The sequence below is a fragment of the Cherax quadricarinatus genome, chromosome 15, assembly GCF_038502225.1.
Source record: "Cherax quadricarinatus isolate ZL_2023a chromosome 15, ASM3850222v1, whole genome shotgun sequence".
Lineage (NCBI taxonomy): Eukaryota > Metazoa > Arthropoda > Malacostraca > Decapoda > Parastacidae > Cherax > Cherax quadricarinatus.
In genome coordinates, this window is record NC_091306.1 from 5,319,095 (window position 1) to 5,337,270 (window position 18,176).

The 18,176-nt window shown below is 45.4% G+C and overlaps 1 long non-coding RNA gene across 1 annotated transcript in view; it reads left to right on the forward strand.

The window, feature by feature from the left end:
* The window catches only part of LOC138852716 (uncharacterized), a 79,031-nt gene that overhangs the window by 6,784 nt on the left and 54,071 nt on the right, over positions 1-18,176 (forward strand). The gene's annotated exons all lie outside the window — the stretch shown is intronic.

Genomic DNA, 18,176 nt, shown 5'->3' on the forward strand with positions numbered 1-18,176 from the left:
ACCTACACTGAAGGTATGACTTACTCTAAGGTGTTAAGAAAGAACACTGCAACATGCCTACTGGTCCTTACTAAGGTTGGTAGGTAAGACCATTTTAATGTTCATTCAGGTAAGACACACAGGCAACAGTTAGGCAACTTTTATTCCGAAACGTTTCGCCTACACAGTAGGCTTCTTCAGTCGAATACAGAAAGTAGGCAGGAACAGTAGAGAAGACGATGTAATCAGTCCATCACCCTTAAAGTCGTAGAACTTGAGGTTGTCAGTCCCTCGGCCTGGAGAAGTTCAGTTCCATAGTCACATATGCAACAGTTAGGTATCTTTATTTCGAAACGTTTCGCCTACACAGTAGGCTTCTTCAGTCGAGTACAGAAAGGTTGATAGAAGCAGAAGATACTTGAAGACGATGTAATCAGGTCGGTTGCCGTGTTCCTCCCTTAAGTCAATGTGACCTGACCTGACTAGGTTGGGTGCATTGGCTTAAGCCGGTAGGAGACTTGGACCTGCCTCGCATGGGCCAGTAGGCCTTCTGCAGTGTTCCTTCGTTCTTATGTTCTTATGTTCTTAAACCTAATGAACCCCATTTCCAGCCTATGAAAACAGCCAATAATCTAAATTAGAGATGTATCGGATGTGAAAATTTAGATATCCGTGGATGCTGGTGTGTATGAGGATGTCTTACTTATTTTGCGGGTGCTTATGCGGATATCTGTTTACAGTAAGATGCGGATGTAAGAAATTGTGCGGATGTTCCGCGGATGCGGATATCCGATACATCTCTAATCTAAATAATATGACTATTTAAATTGTATACAATACCGACAGGTTGATAAGTAAGACATGTGCAACAGTTAGGTATCTTTATTCCGAAACGTTTAGCCTACACAGTAGGCGAAACATGTGCAACAGTTGGGTATCTTGTAATAAAGTTGGTAGAATTACCGACAATATGTAAAGTAAAAGGACACAAGTGCAACTAATGTGACATTTATTGTGGCAAGCCATTGATAATGGCTTGATAAAGCTCCTGGAGAGCGAAACGTTGCCACAATAAATGTCACATTAGTTGCACTTGTGTCCTTTTACTTTACAAGTTGGGTATCTTTATTGAAGAAACGTTTCGCCTACACCTGGAGTTTACCTGGAGAGGGTTTCGGGGGTCAACGCCCCCGCGGCCCGATCTGAGACCAGGTCTCATGGTGGATCAGGGTCTGATCAACCAGGCTGTTACTGCTGGCCACACGCAAGCTAACTTACGAACCACAGCCCGGTTGGTTAGGTACTGACTTTAGGTGCCTGTTCAGTGCCTTCTTGAAGACACCCAGTGGTCTGCTGGTAATCCCCCTTATGTATGAAGATTGAGACACTTATGCAGCATATGGGAATCTTTATTCAGGAAACGTTTCGCCACACAGTGGCTTCATCAGTCCAATACAAAGAGGAAGGCGTAAGGAGAGGAGGAGAATGAGGTAATCAGTCCCTCAACCTGGATTCGATGTGTTCAGTCCATCAATCTTGTAGAAAGTACAGCATAGGGCAGTAGACGTGGCTTATATACTGTAGTGAGGTGACGTGAAGCAGATGGAGGCGGGGTCATAGTGGTACCATCCACTAGTCGAAGTAGGTCTTCGTCCAAAGGTTGAACAAGTGTTGAAGAATTCTTTGTAACAAGATCCCATGATGCTGCAGTGTCTGACAGTTGTGATGAATGGTTTGAAAAACCGACAAGTTGAAGATTGAGACACTTATGCAGCATATGGGAATCTTTATTCAGGAAACGTTTCGCCACACAGTGGCTTCATCTGCTTCACGTCACCTCACTACAGTATATAAGCCACGTCTACTGCCCTATGCTGTACTTTCTACAAGATTGATGGACTGAACACATCGAATCCAGGTTGAGGGACTGATTACCTCATTCTCCTCCTCTCCTTACGCCTTCCTCTTTGTATTGGACTGATGAAGCCACTGTGTGGCGAAACGTTTCCTGAATAAAGATTCCCATATGCTGCATAAGTGTCTCAATCTTCAACTTGTCGGTTTTTCAAACCATTCATCACACCCCTTATGTATGCTGGGAGGCAATTGAATAGTCTTGGGCCCCGGACACTTATTGTGTTCTCTCAGTGTACTCGTGGCGCCCCTGCTTTTCATCAGGGTAATGTTGCATCTTCTGCCGAGTTTTTTGCTTTCATATGGAGTGATTTTCGTGTGCAGGTTTGGTACCAATCCCTCCAGGACCTTCCAAGTGTATATTATCGTGTATCTCTCTCGCCTGCGTTCGAGGGAATACAGATCAAGGACTTTCAACCGTTCCCAGTAGTTTAGGTGCCTTATCGCTCTTATGTGTGCCGTGAAAGTTCTTTGTACACCCTCCAGGTCTGCAATGTCGCCAGCCTTGAAAGGGGCCGTTAATGTACAGCAGTATTCCAGCCTAGAGAGCACAAGCGATTTGAAGAGAATCATCATTAGGCCGTAGAATTCATTCTGACGAGGACATTCGAGCACTCCAGGAAGATTTGAATAGACTGATGCAGTGGTCGGAGAAGTGGCAGATGCAGTTTAATATAGACAAATGCAAAGTTCTAAATGTTGGACAGGACAATAACCATGCCACATATAAACTAAATAATGTAGATCTTAATATTACGGATTGCGAAAAAGATTTAGGAGTTCTGGTTAGCAGTAATCTGAAACCAAGACAACAGTGCATAAGTGTTCGCAATAAAGCTAATAGAATCCTTGGCTTCATATCAAGAAGCATAAATAATAGGAGTCCTCAGGTTGTTCTTCAACTCTATACATCCTTGGTTAGGCCTCATTTAGATTATGCTGCACAGTTTTGGTCACCGTATTACAGAATGGATATAAATTCTCTGGAAAATGTACAAAGGAGGATGACAAAGTTGATCCCATGTATCAGAAACCTTCCCTATGAGGATAGACTAAGGGCCCTGAAACTGCACTCTCTAGAAAGACGTAGAATTAGGGGGGATATGATTGAGGTGTATAAATGGAAGACAGGAATAAATGAAGGGTATGTAAATAGTGTGCTGAAAATATCTAGCCTAGACAGGACTCGCAGCAATGGTTTTAAGTTGGAAAAATTCAGATTCAGGAAGGATATAGGAAAGTACTGGTTTGGTAATAGAGTTGTGGATGAGTGGAACAAACTCCCAAGTACCATTATAGAGGCCAGAACGTTGTGTAGCTTTAAAAATAGGTTGGATAAATACATGAGTAGATGTGGGTGGGTGTGAGTTAGACCTGATAGCTTGTGCTACCAGGTCGGTTGCCGTGTTCCTCCCTTAAGTCAATGTGACCTGACCTGACTAGGTTGGGTGCATTGGCTTACGCCGGTAGGAGACTTGGACCTGCCTCGCATGGGCCAGTAGGCCTTCTGCAGTGTTCCTTCGTTCTTATGTTCTTATGTTCTTATGTACTTGGCGTCCCTAATTTTGAAGGTTCTCATTATCCATCCTATCATTTTCCTAGCAGATGAGGTAGATACATTGTTGTGGTCCTTGAAAGCAGGTCCTCTTACAGTATCACTCCCAGGTCCTTCACATTACTTTTCCGCTCTATTGTATGGTTAGAATTTGTGGTATACCCTGACACATTTTTATTTTTTTCAAGTTTTCCATATCTGAGTAATTGAAATTTCTCCTTCAGTCAGATACAAAAGGAGCAGTAGTAATAAAATAATGGTGCAATCAGCCCAGTAGCCTTGGAGAAAAAGTATTACTGAGGGATTGAACACCTTAAATACTTTTTTCTCCAAGGTTGGTGGACTGATTGTCATTTTTATTTCATTACTACTGCTCCGTTTGTATCTGAAGAAGCCTACTGTGTAGGCGAAACATTTCGGAATAGATATACCTAACTGTTGGACATAAGAACATAAGAAAGGAGGAACACTGCAGCGGGCCTGTTGGCCCATACTAGGCAGGTCCTTTAGATACTAGGCAGGTCCTTTAGATACTAGGCAGGTCCTTTAGATACTAGGCAGGTCCTTTACCATACTAGGTAAAATATATAAAGTCTAGTTAACATAATAACAAACACTAATACTCGAGCCTGTGATTACGGTCTTGGAAACTTTCCAACATTCCTCTTTTTTTATTTTTTCTCCTGATCCTGGTGAAGCTTAGACACGTGTGCGGCATCTGTTTATTTTTTATTGTATTAATATTGGTAGAATTGCCGACAGTATGTTAAAAGGACACACATGCAACTAATGTGACATATTGTGGCAACGTCTCGCTCTCTAGAAGCTTTATGTTGAGTAAGAAAATAAGAACATAAGAACGAAGGAACACTGCAGAAGGCCTACTGGCCCATGCGAGGCAGGTCCAAGTCTCCTACCGGCTTAAGCCAATGCACCCAACCTAGTCAGGTCAGGTCACATTGACTTAAGGGAGGAACACGGCAACCGACCTGGTAGCACAAGCTATCAGGTCTAACTCACACCCACCCACATCTACTCATGTATTTATCCAACCTATTTTTAAAGCTACACAACGTTCTGGCCTCTATAACGGTACTTGGGAGTTTGTTCCACTCATCCACAACTCTATTACCAAACCAGTACTTTCCTATATGAAAGTTAAGACACATGTGCAACATCTGGATATCTTTATTGTAGACGTTTCGCCATCCAGTGGCTTTATCAATACAGATTCTAGGACATAATAGGAAGACAGTAGAACTATATACAAAAGATGAGGTAATCAGTCCCTCGGCCTTGGAGTTAGTGTTCACAGCATCGTGGTGGAGGAGAGTCATATTGTCAGTATTTTATACCTTTCTTGCACAACTTTCCTATATCCTTCCTGAATCTGAATTTTTCCAACTTAAAACCATTGCTGCGAGTCCTGTCTAGGCTAGATATTTTCAGCACACTATTTACATCCCCTTTATTTATTCCTGTCTTCCATTTATACACCTCAATCATATCCCCCCTAATTCTACGTCTTTCTAGAGAGTGCAGTTTCAGGGCCTTCAGTCTATCCTCATAGGGAAGGTTTCTGATACATGGGATCAACTTTGTCATCCTCCTTTGTAATGTCGGGAAAGTACTGGTCTGTTTATTTAGGTACATTTACACATAATTACGTTATATAAACCAAGAGCTAAACCTACTAGGGTCATGCAGAGCCACATAAATAGCTGCACAAATTATCATGCATAGTAACGTGTGTGTAAATTACCTAGGATAACCCAAAGAAAAATCAGTGACTCATTTCCAATGGGGTCCTTGATTTGCTGAACTACAGCTAAATGGTGGGTGGAAGGACATGATCCGCTCTTTTGAACTTGAGCTAAATTGTCTGACTTGTTTTTCAGTTAATTATTAATCAGTGACCTCGGTAGGATGTACATGAATGGTATACAATACCGACAAGATGAAAATTAGACATATTATGTTCTTGTATTTGTATTGATAAAGCCACTGGATAGCGAAACGTCTATTGTAGACGTTTTGGTCCTGGGACCTTGATCAAGGTCCCAGGACCGAAACGTTTTCTAATAAATATGTCAGTGTTTGCTTACGTGTCTTTCTAAATCAACTTGTCGGTATTTATTACCAAGGTTTATACCATTACTCAACATAACAATAGTTACCACAATACACAAAGGTGGAGACCCAACGGATGTAAATAACTGTAGACCAACATCTAACCTACTATTGTTAACAAAAATTTTCGAAAAATTAGTACGCAAGAGATTAATACTCTTTTCCAGCATCACGCATCAACCACTGCCATTTTGGTTTTAGACCAAATAAGCACCAATGATACTAGACTTCCTTAATACAACTGTTGAAAATAATGAATATCCACTAGGCCGCTTTATAGACCTTAGGAAAGCTTTCGATACAGTAGACCACAGCATCCTGCACCTCAAACTTGATCATTACCTGGAGTATACCTGGAGAGGATTTCGGGGGTCAACGGCCCCGCGACCCGGTCTGTGACCAGGCTTCATGGTTGATCAGGACCTGATCAACCAGGCTGTTACTGTTGGCCGCACGCAACCCGACGTACGAATCACAGCCCGACTGGTCAGGTACTGACTTTAGGTGCCTGTTCAGCGCCTTCTTGAAGATAGCCAGGGGTCTATTCGTAATCCTCCTTATGTATGCTGGGGGGCAGATGAACAGTCTTGGACCCCTGACACTTACTGTGTTGTCTCTTACCGTGCAAGTGGCGCTCCCTGTTTTTCATTGGGGATGTTGAATCGTCTGCCGAGTCTTTTGCTTTCATAGGGAGTGATTTTCGTGTGCAAGTTTGGTACTAATCCCTCTAGGATTTTCCAAATGTATATAATCATGTATCTCTCCCGCCTGCGTTCTAGGGAGTACAGGTTGAGGAACTTTAAGCATTCCCAGTAATTGAGGTGTTTTATTTCAGTTATGTGCCGTGAAGTTTCTCTGCATTTTCTAGGTCAGCAGTTTCACGTGCCTTGAAAGGTGCTGTTAGTGTGCAGCAGTATCTCAGCCTAGACAGGACAAGCGACCTGAAGTGTCATCATGGGCTTGGCATCCCTAATTTTGAAGGTTCTCATTATCCATCCTCTCATTTTTCTAGCAGATGCGACTGCTACAATGTTGTGGTCTTTGAAGGTGAGATCCTCTAACATTATCACCCCTAGATCTTTTACATTAGTTTTTCTCTCTATTGTATAGTTGGAATTTGTTTTATACTCCGATACAGTTTTAATTTCCACATGTTTTCCATATCGGAGTAATTGAAATTTCTCATCATTGAACTTCATATTGTTTTCTGCGGCCCATTAAAGATTTGGTTGATGTCCGCCTGGAGTCTTGCAGTGTCTTCAATGGAGGACACAGTCGTGCAAATTCGGGTGTCTGCAGAGGAAGACACGGTGCTGTGGCTTACACAGCGAGTATTGTGCCTTGTGGAACAGAGCTTTTCACCGTAGCCGCCTCAGTCTTTGCTCTGTTTACTACTACTGTGTGTTTTATTTGTCAGGAAATTGTAGATCTATCTACTAACTTTTTTGCTATTCCTTCAAGCATTTTGTGCGCTATTACACCATGGTCACACCTGTCAAAGGCTTTTGAAAAATCTGTATGTTACATCTGCATTTTGTTTATCCTCAAGCATCCAGGATCTTGTCATAGTGGTCCAGTAGTTGGGACAGGCCGGGGCGACCTGCTCTAAACCCTTGGGTTGTGTAACTGATGGGTATCTAGATGGGTGGCGATCTTGCTTCTTAGAACCCTTTCAAGGATTTGTTTTTATGTGGGATGTTAGTGCTATCGGTCTGTAGTTCTTTGATGTTGCTTTACTGCCCCCTTTGTGGAATGGGGCTATGTCTGTTGTTTTTAGCAGCTGTGGGATGACCCCTGTGTCTGTGCTCCTTCTCCATAGGATGTTAAAAGCACATGATAGGGGCTACTTGCAGTTCTTGATGAACACTGAGTTCCACGAGTCTGGACCTTGGGCAGAGTGCACTGGCATGTCATTTATCTGATTCACGAAATCGTAATGACACTATTGCAAACAAGCCTTTTCGAAGTCATTTGGGGTCAGGATAATATCAGATAGGTTTGAGTCTACCAAATTCTGTCTCGCTCATAAATTCATTTAGGTCTTGGACTCTGGTTAGCGGCTCGCTAAAAACCGAGTCATATTGAGACCTGAGTAGCTCATTCATTTCCTTGCTGTCATCTGTGTATGACCCATCTCGTCTAAGTAGGGGCCCAATACTGGATGTTGTTTTCGACTTTGATTTGACATTAAAGAAATATTTCGAGTTTCTTTCAATTTCATTTATGGCTTTTAGTTCTTCCCGCATTTCTTGACTCCTGTAAGATTCCTTTAGCTTTAGTTTGATGTTTGCTATTTCTTTGACCACTGCCTCCCTTCGTATTACAGATATATTGGCCTCTTTTCGCCGCTCTGTTATTCTTTGCCTTCGCCTGTATAGGGAGCGCCTTTCTAGTTGACATCTTCTCTTCCTTTTCCTTTAAGTAATATGCCTTTAGCATACCTCGAGTGCCACAGAGTTAATTTGTTCTAGACATAGCCTAAGCAACACTGATCCAAACCTGCTTTCTCAGTTCATATAATTTAGGACCTGGTTGACTTGGTCCCACCTGATGTTTTTGTTAGTGAAGTTGAATTTGGTGAAGGCTCCCTCGTGTTAGTTTAATATGTTTATTATGCACCCCATACCCATCCTGTGGCCGGTAGTCAAAAGATTACAGAGGTACATAATGGGTCCAGGGACATTTTGTTGGTCTGGGGCCTCGCGTATACCTGTCTAAACCTCTATAATGTTGTGATCTGAGTATATTGTTTTTGATAGGATAATATTTCGTATCAGATCATCATTGTTAATGAAGACCCCTCTCTCTCGTGTCTTACTTCTGTTACCTTGTCATAAAACTCCAGGAGGTTTGTGATACAAGATTTGCCTTCCATGAACCCATGCTGGTTTTCATTTATAATCTTGTTCCTTTCCAGGTGTTCGACCACTCTCCTCCTGATAATCTTCTCCATGACTTTGCACACAATACATGTCAGAGACACAGGTCTGTAGTTTAGTGCCTCGTTTCTGTTTCCTTTCTTAAATATGGGGACTACATTAGCTGTCTTCCATTTCTCAGGTAGTTGCCCAGTTTCAAGGGATGTGTTGAAGATTGTGGTTAGAGGCACACACAGCATCTCTGCTCCTTCTCTAAGGACCCATGGGGAGATGTTGTCCGGTCCCATCGCCTTTGAGGTGTCAAGGTCACTTAAGAGCTTCTTCACCTCCTCCTCAGTTGTTCGTATGTCATCCAACACTTGTTGGTATATTTCCTCTTGATGTTCCATTCTGTGCTGTCTTCTCACAGCCCTTCCTGTCTCTACTGTAAAAACTTCCTTAAATCTCCTGCTCAGCTCCTCACATACCTCCTGATCATTTCTTGTGAGTTCTCTACCTTCTGTCCTTAATCTGATCACCTGGTCTTTGACTGTTGTCTTCCTCCTGATGTGGCTATACAACAGTTTCGGGTCAGTCTTGATTCTCGATGCTATGTCATTTTCATACTGTCGCTGGGCCTCCCTCCTTACCTGTGCATACTCATTCCTGGCTCTGCGACTGATCTCCCTATTTTCGTGTGTTCTCTGCCTTCTGTACTTTTTCCATTCTCTATTGCACTTTGTTTTTGCCTCCTTACACCGTCGGGTAAACCAGGGGCTCGTTCTGGTCTTCCTGTTGTTACTGTTGCCCTTGGGAATAAACCTTTCCACTGCCTCCTTGCATTTTGTTGTTACATATTCCATCATTTCATTTACTGGCTTTCCTGCCAGTTCTCTGTCCCACTGGACCTCCCGCAGGAAGTTCTTCAACCCTATGTTGCCCCCTCTTTTATAGTCAGGCTTTTCCCATTCAACTCCTGTTATTCTCTCCACTTGCAGCTCTACTATGTATTCAAAGCACAGAACCACGTGGTCGCTAGCTCCTAGGGGACTCTCATACTTGATGTCCTCAATATCTGAGCTGCCCAGGGTGAACACAAGGTCCAATCTTGCTGGATCATCCTCCCCTCTCACTCTGGTAGTGTCCTTAACATGTTGGTGCATGAGATTTTCCAGCACCACGTCCAACATCCTGGCTCTCCATGTTTCGGGACCCCCATGTGGCTCCAGGTTTTCCCGGTCAATCTCCCTGTGGTTGAAATCCCCCATAACCAGCAACTTTGCTCTGCTGGAGTGAGCTCTTCTTGCCACCTCAGCAAGTGTGTCCACCATTGCTCTGTTGTTCTCTTCATATTCCTCTCTTGGCCTCCTGCAGTTCTGTGGTGGATTATACATCACTGCAATGACCACTTTGTGTTCCCCAGACTGAAGTGTATCTGCTATGTAGTCTCTTTCTCCCGTCTCATCTATTCCTTCCATTTTCTCGAATTTCCATCTGTTTTTTACGAGCAGAGCAACCCCACCTCCCCCCTGCCCCTTCTATCTTTCCTGATGTGTGTGCGCGTGTGTGTGCGCGTGTGTGTGCGCGTGTGTGCGCGTGTGTGTGTGCGCGTGTGTGTGTGCGCGTGTGTGTGTGCGCGTGTGTGTGTGCGCGTGTGTGTGTGCGCGTGTGTGTGTGCGCGTGTGTGTGTGCGCGTGTGTGTGTGCGCGTGTGTGTGCGCGTGTGTGTGCGCGTGTGTGTGCGCGTGTGTGTGCGCGTGTGTGTGCGCGTGTGTGTGCGCGTGTGTGTGCGCGTGTGTGTGCGCGTGTGTGTGCGCGTGTGTGTGCGCGTGTGTGTGCGCGTGTGTGTGCGCGTGTGTGTGCGCGTGTGTGTGCGCGTGTGTGTGCGCGTGTGTGCGCGCGTGTGTGCGCGCGTGTGTGTGCGCGTGTGTGTGCGCGTGTGTGTGCGCGTGTGTGTGCGCGTGTGTGTGCGCGTGTGTGTGCGCGTGTGTGCGCGCGTGTGTGCGCGCGCGTGTGTGTGCGCGTGTGTGTGCGCGTGTGTGCGCGCGTGTGTGTGCGCGTGTGTGTGCGCGTGTGTGTGCGCGTGTGTGTGCGCGTGTGTGTGCGCGTGTGTGTGCGCGTGTGTGTGCGCGTGTGTGTGCGCGTGTGTGTGTGCGCGCGTGTGTGTGCGCGTGTGTGTGCGCGCGTGTGTGCGCGCGTGTGTGTGCGCGCGTGTGTGCGCGCGTGTGTGTGCGCGCGTGTGTGTGCGCGCGTGTGTGTGCGCGCGTGTGTGTGCGCGCGTGTGTGCGCGCGCGTGTGTGCGCGCGCGTGTGTGCGCGCGCGTGTGTGCGCGCGCGTGTGTGCGCGCGCGTGTGTGCGCGCGTGTGTGTGCGCGTGTGTGTGCGCGTGTGCGTGCGCGCGAGCGTTTTTCTGTGCTGCCTCCTGGTGTAATCTCTGCTACAGCATTATTTGCTGCATTCCTCCATTTTAATTGCCTTACGTTGAAATCCCACATGAACAAGACGTTTGGGGCATGAGCTGGAAGATTTTCCAGACAGTGGTCTATTTTCAAAAGCTGGTCCTGGAATTGTTGGGAAGTTGCATCCGGAGGCTTGTCTACAACCACAATGACCAGGTTTCGGTTCTCGATCTTTACTGCCAAAACTTCAACTACATCATTAGAGACATTTAGTAGTTCCTAGCATAGCGACTGTAACGTACAGGCCAACACCTCCCTCCCTCCCATTCTTCCTTTTTGCCTGTTCACTCTGTCGCATCTGTATAGGTTATAACCCGGGATCCACATTTCATTGTCAAGGTGATCCTTTATGTGGGGGTCTGTGAAAACCGCTAACATTGCGTTTGACTCTGTAAGTAGTCCACGGGTGAAAGGTATTTTTTTGTTCGTTGCTGACTTTAGACCCTCTATATTTGAGAAGGTGAATGTCGTATTAGTGGTCTGGGGGGATTGAAACTTTTTTTTTCTGGCACTAATATCTGTTATGATCGGAGTTAGTGTACAATTTCTGTTATTTCCTGCCAGCTTTTTTTTCTTTCCTGGCGCTAAAAAAAAACCTCTCTGGAGTGGTTGTGGCTATTAATGTCAGCTAGGTCTGTATAAGTTGTATCACGTCACGTAGAAATAATTATCTCAAGACCTGTCGCCATAGGCGTCCCACAGGGAAGTGTCATTGGCCCCCCTGCTTTTCATCTTATAAATCAATGATTTTCCAAATGTATCTCAGCAACTTAATTTAACCCTTTTCTGTGCCGATGACACAACTTTTTGTTATTCCACCCAAACCTGAAAGTCCCTCAACAACACTGTTAACGAAAATCTCTTAAAGATGTCAACCAGTAAACTCACACTTAACATTGATAAGCTCTTCTATGTGATGTTTGGGAACAGAGCAACAAATGTCCAACTAACAGTTATGATTAACCGTTCTCCCGTTGTTAAACTAAATGAAGGAAAATTCCTAGATCTGTTCCTTGATTGCAACTTGAAATTAACACGTTACAAAAGTATCCCAAACAGTTGGCATCCGTTACTATATACCTCAAACAGCACTACTTATACTATTGTAATCTATCCCTTTCTCACCTATGCCATTTGTGCGTGGGGATCCACTACAGCAAATCACATTGTCGGTAATAACAGAAAGAGGCAGTGCGAATGATCACTCAGTCTACTGCCAGACAACACACTCCCTCTCTTCAAAGACCTAAACCTACATAGACAGGACAATGAATTCTAATATCAATCCTGACTTGAAACGCTTTCTTGATAGTTGCAACAGAAGTCGTAGGCATAATACTAGACACAAAAATCTCTGATATTCCCCGTGTTTGGCTTAATCTTCGTAAAAAAAAAAAATGTGCATGAAAGGACCCAAAATCTTGAACTTCCTACATGAAAACTCCAGAGCTTCTCTGTCTGCCAGCTTCATCAAAACTACTGTAAACAAAAACACGTCCTTTTCCTATGTGATCCTAGCAACAATTATGTGAAAAATTCTTTCAACCTTAAATCTATTAAAAACTCGGCACTCTTACTCTCGTATACTTGTATTCACAGTTGAGCTTTAAAGAAATAGTTTGCTTGTTTGTTCATTAAGTAATACTGGATTTAGTTATTTTTTCCAGATGAAATTGAATTTTAGACATAATATGAGGGTGTTACTTGCAAAAGTCGCTGCTCTAGTGTACCAGTTCTCGAATGTCACGTAATGTACAAAATTGTACCTATAAACTTACTAGACTATAACGCAAATAATTTTTCTTATGTACAGTGATATACTTTATCTACTTACATACACATACGTACATGTCTTAAATATTTATTGATTCAATTTTTTTGTCCTACCTTAATGTCCACATTTGTGTAATGTTTACTGCCCTTGTAGTCTTAAGTTAGGGTTAAGCTTGCTTGAAATGGTCTGCATAATCATGGGATTTCTACATGCATATCAAGTGTCGCCCAATTCTGTACAAAGAATGTATCATGTAGAAATAAATTTTCGAATTTGAAAATCCATCCCCTCTCACTCGTATCTTCTTCATCTGGAGTAGGAAGAGATACGAGTGAGAGGGGATGGATTTTCAAATTCGAAAATTGATTTCTAAGTGATGTATTCTTTGTACAGAATTGGGCGACACTTGATATGCGTGTAGAAATCCCATGATTATGCAAAATATTTCAAGCAAGCTTAAGCTTGCTTTTTTTAACCTATATTTGAAGGTACCCAAGGTTTTGGCCTTAATAACCCTACTTGGCAGATTGTTCCACTTATCGACTATTTCCAAACCAGTACTTTCCTTTCTAAATCTAAACTTATCCAGTTTTAATCCATTACTTCCAGTTCCTTCTTGAAGGGATATCCTCAAAACTTTAATGTCTGATGAGTAAGAAACTCCTACAGCAGTCTTACTACTCAACTTGTCGGTATTTTAAGCCATTTTCTACGTCTACGTATTTTAATGCCCACCTTCCGCTTGTACACTTCACTCACGTCTCCCTTCATCCTTCGTCTTACAACAGAATGTAGGTTAAGGGATCTCAATTTTCTTCATATAGAAAATTTCTTGCGCAGTGGGTTAATTTTGTCATTCTTCTCTGAATGTTCCCTAACGAATTTATATCTATTATTTACTATGGAGACCAGAACTGAGCTGCATAATTTGAGACTTTAGTAAAGTGTAGAGCTGTAGCTTAACCTCTACACTTCTCTTCCTCATACTTTTTGATATAAATCTTAGTAATTTATTTGCCTTATGAACGCTTAAGCATTGCCGTCTTGGCTTTAGGTTGTTGCTTGTATGACCCGTGTGGATTTATCGCTTAGTTTTAATTGTAATAATTCAAGTTGCTGCTTACCATAACTCCCAAATCCTTGTCGCATTCTGTATAGCCAAGTTCTATGTTATTTAGTTAATAAGTACTAGGGTTATCTACGTTCTGGATGACTTTGCATTTATCCACAGTAAACTACATCCGCTACTCTTCCGACCACAACATGAGTTTGCATTAATCCTCCTGAAGTTCACTGGAATCTTGTTCTGAGGTGAGGATCACCTTGACATTAACAAACAGCTCTTGTTTAGATTATGAATTATCATCCCATTACTCAGATAAAGCCTCATTTCCCCTTCCTTTTTCCCTGGTTCCCCAAGAACAATGCTGCTGCAGTTGGATCTACATTACGTAATTAAGATTCGCCTTGTAATTGTATTTTTTCAGAACCAGGAAATTGCGACACCCCCTACCCGACACGCCCCCTACCCGACACACCCCCTACCCGACACGCCCCCTACCCGACACACCCCCTACCCGACACACCCCCTACCCGACACACCCCCTACCCGACACCCCCCCTACCCGACACCCCCCTACCCGACACCCCCCTACCCTACACCCCCCCTACCCTACACCCCCCTACCCGACACCCCCCCTACCCGACACCCCCCCTACCCGACACCCCCCTACCCGACACCCCCCTACCCGACACCCCCCTACCCGACACCCCCCTACCCGACACCCCCCCCTACCCGACCCCCCCTACCCGACACCCCCCTACCCGACACCCCCCCTACCCGACTCCCCCCTACCCGACACGCCCCCTACCCGACACGCCCCCTACCCGACACGCCCCCTACCCGACACGCCCCCTACCCGACACCCCCCCTACCCGACACGCCCCCTACCCGACACACCCCCTACCCGACACGCCCAGTACCCCACACACCCCCTACCCCACACACCACTACCCCAAACACCCGGTACCACACACACCCCCTACCACACACCACGCGCACCACACACATACACCACACACATACACCACACACATACACCACGCGCACCATACACCACATGCACCACACTCCTCGCGCACCCCACGCACCACACACGCAGCCCACGCACCACACGCCACGCGCACCACACGCTACGCGCACCACACGCCACGCGCACCACACGCCACGCGCACCACACGCCATGAGCACCACACGCCATGCGCACCACACGCCATGCGCACCACACGCCATGCGCACCACGCTCACCACACCACACGCACCACACATCACGCGCACCACACACCACACGCTCCACATGCACTACACACCACGCGCACCACATGCACTACACACCACGCGCACCACACACTTGCACCATATACCACACACATGCACCACGCACTACACACCACAAGCACCACACGCCACGCGCACCACACGCCACGCGCACCACACGCCACGCGCACCACACGCACCACACAAACCACACATCACGCGTACCACACGCACCACACATCACGCGCACCACACGCACCACACATCACGCACACCACACACCACACACCACACATCACGCGCACCACACATCACACGCACCAAACATCACAAGCACCACACGCACCAAACATCACAAGCACCACACGCACCAAACATCACAAGCACCACACGCACCAAACATCACAAGCACCACACACATGCACCACATACCACACACATGCACCACACATCACACGCACCACGCGCACCACACACCACACGCACTACACACCACGCGCACCACACACGCGCACCACACATCACACGCACCACACAAATGCACCACACATCACACGCACCACACAAATGCACCACACATCACACGCACCACACAAATGCACCACACATCACACGCACCACACAAATGCACCACACATCACACGCACCACACAAATGCACCACACATCACACGCACCACACAAATGAACCACACACCTCACGCAACACACACACACACACACACACCACACGCACCGCACACCACGCAACACACACCACATACCACACACATGTACCACACGCACCACACACCTCACCACACGCAGCACACACCACACACACACGCACCACACACCACACGCACCACACACCACACGCACCACACACCACACGCACCACACACCACACGCACCACACACCACACGCACCACACACCACACGCACCATACCCCACACGCACCCCACACGCATCACAACCACACGAACCACACCCACACCCACCGCACACACCACCGCACGCACGTATACACACACAACACACCAACAAGTGCTGAATGAAATACAACCGAGGAAGAGCTGAATAAACTGCTAATGTCAGATAATGTCTCTACCACATCTTCTAGGAAAATGATAGGATGGATAATGAGAACCTTCAAAACTAGGGATGCCAAGCCAATAATGATTCTCTTTAAATCGCTTGCTTTCTGTAGGCTGAACTATTGCTGTACAATAACGGCCCCTTTCAAGGCTGGCGAAAGTGCACACCTGAAAAATATTCAGAGAATTTTCACTGCACGTGTAAGTACAATGAAGCACTTAAACTGGTGGGAACGGTTGAAGTTTCTTGACGTGTTCACCTTGGAATGCAGACAAGAAAAGTACATGATAATATACACTTGGAAAATCTTAAAGGGAGTGGTCCAAAATCTGCACAAGGAAATCACTCCCCATAAAAACAAAAGACTCCGCAGGCAGTGCAACATTTCCCCCAATGAAAAACAAAGGTGCCATGAGTACGCTAAGAGAAACACTAAGTGTCAAGGGGCCAAGACTGTTTAACTGCCTCTCAGCATAAGGTGGATCGCAAATTGACCCCTTCTTGTCTTAAAGGAGGAGCTGGATAGGCACCTAAAGTCAGTTCCCGTCCAACCAGGCTGTGGCTCGTATATTGGTTTACGAGTAACCAGAAGTAACAGCCTGGTTGATCACACCCTTATCCACAAGGAGGCCTGATCACTGAGCTGCGGGGGTGGTGACCCCCCCGGAATACCCTCCAGGTATTGCGAGTCGTTCCACTAAAAATATGATAAATATTAAATAATTGCCAAGTTTCAATGATTTTTTTAATTGTAAATTAAGATGTCAGAAGTCTATTCTAGAAGTTACACGAAGTTTACCTAAAAATAGATAAAAAAAATTCGCTTGACAACACTGGAACACGTTTAGCAGAAATGGTAACACTTAAAATTTTAATTTTACATTAGAAAAAAAGGCTAAATAAATGATAAATTATTTTATTAGATCTCCATTTTTTTTATTTTTGTCTTTAAAAAAACATCAACTATGAAGGCTGTTACAGATATCTAATGTAAATTTTTAAAAGCTTGACTCCTGAAGGATGTGTAAGAACAATAGAGTATATGTATGAATAATGAAGCGGGTGCCAATATTAGTAACTTTTGAGAAAAGCTAAAGATTTTTGTTCGGATTTTTAACCCTGGAGGGTTATCATCCAGGATAACCCAAGAAAGGTACTGCGTCATGGAGGGACTGTCTTGGTTTTTTTCCTGTTGGTGTTCTCAGTCTTGACCCCCGGGATGCGACCCACACCAGTCGACTAACATCCAGGTACCTACTTGCTTGCTAGACGAACGGGGACAGCAGGTGTAAGAACATACGCCCATTGTTTCCAGCCTTGCCGGGGATCGAACCATTGACACTGTGTGAAGCGAGTGATTCCTACCAGGCCATGGGTCTCGAAACCTGGAATTTGCCTGGAGAGGGTTCCGGGGTCAACGCCCCCGCGGCTCGGTCTAAGACCAGCCCTCGCGGTGGATCAGGGTCTGATCAACCAGGCTGTTCCTACTGGCCACACGCAAGCTGACGTACGAACCACAGCCCGGTTGGTAAGGTACTGACTTGAGGTACCTGTCCAATGCCATTTTAAAGACAGCCAGGGGTCTTTTGGTAATCCCCCTTATGTAGGCTGGGAGGCAGTTGAACAGTCTTGGACCCTGGACACTTATTGCGTTGTCTCTCAATGTATTCGTTGCGCCCCTGCTTTTCATCTGGGGAATGTTCCATCTCCTGCCGAGTCTTTTGCTTTCATAGGGAGTGATTTTCGTGTGCAGGTTTGGTACCAATCCCTCCAGGACCTTCCAAGTGTATATTATCATGTATTTCTCTCGCCTGCGTTCCAGGGAATACAGGTCAAGGACCTCCAATCGTTCCCAGTAATTTAGGTGCCTTATCGTACTTATATGCGCCGTGAAAGTTCTTTGTACACACTCCAGGTCTGCACTGTCGCCATCCTTGAAGGGGCCGTTAGTGTACAGCAGTATTCCAGCTTTAGAGAGCACAAGCGATTTGAAGAGAATCATCATGGGCTTGGCGTCCCTAGTTTTGAAGGTACTCATTATCCATCCTATCATTTTCCTAGCAGATGAGGTAGATACATTGTTGTGGTCTTGGAAGGCGAGGTCCTCTATATTA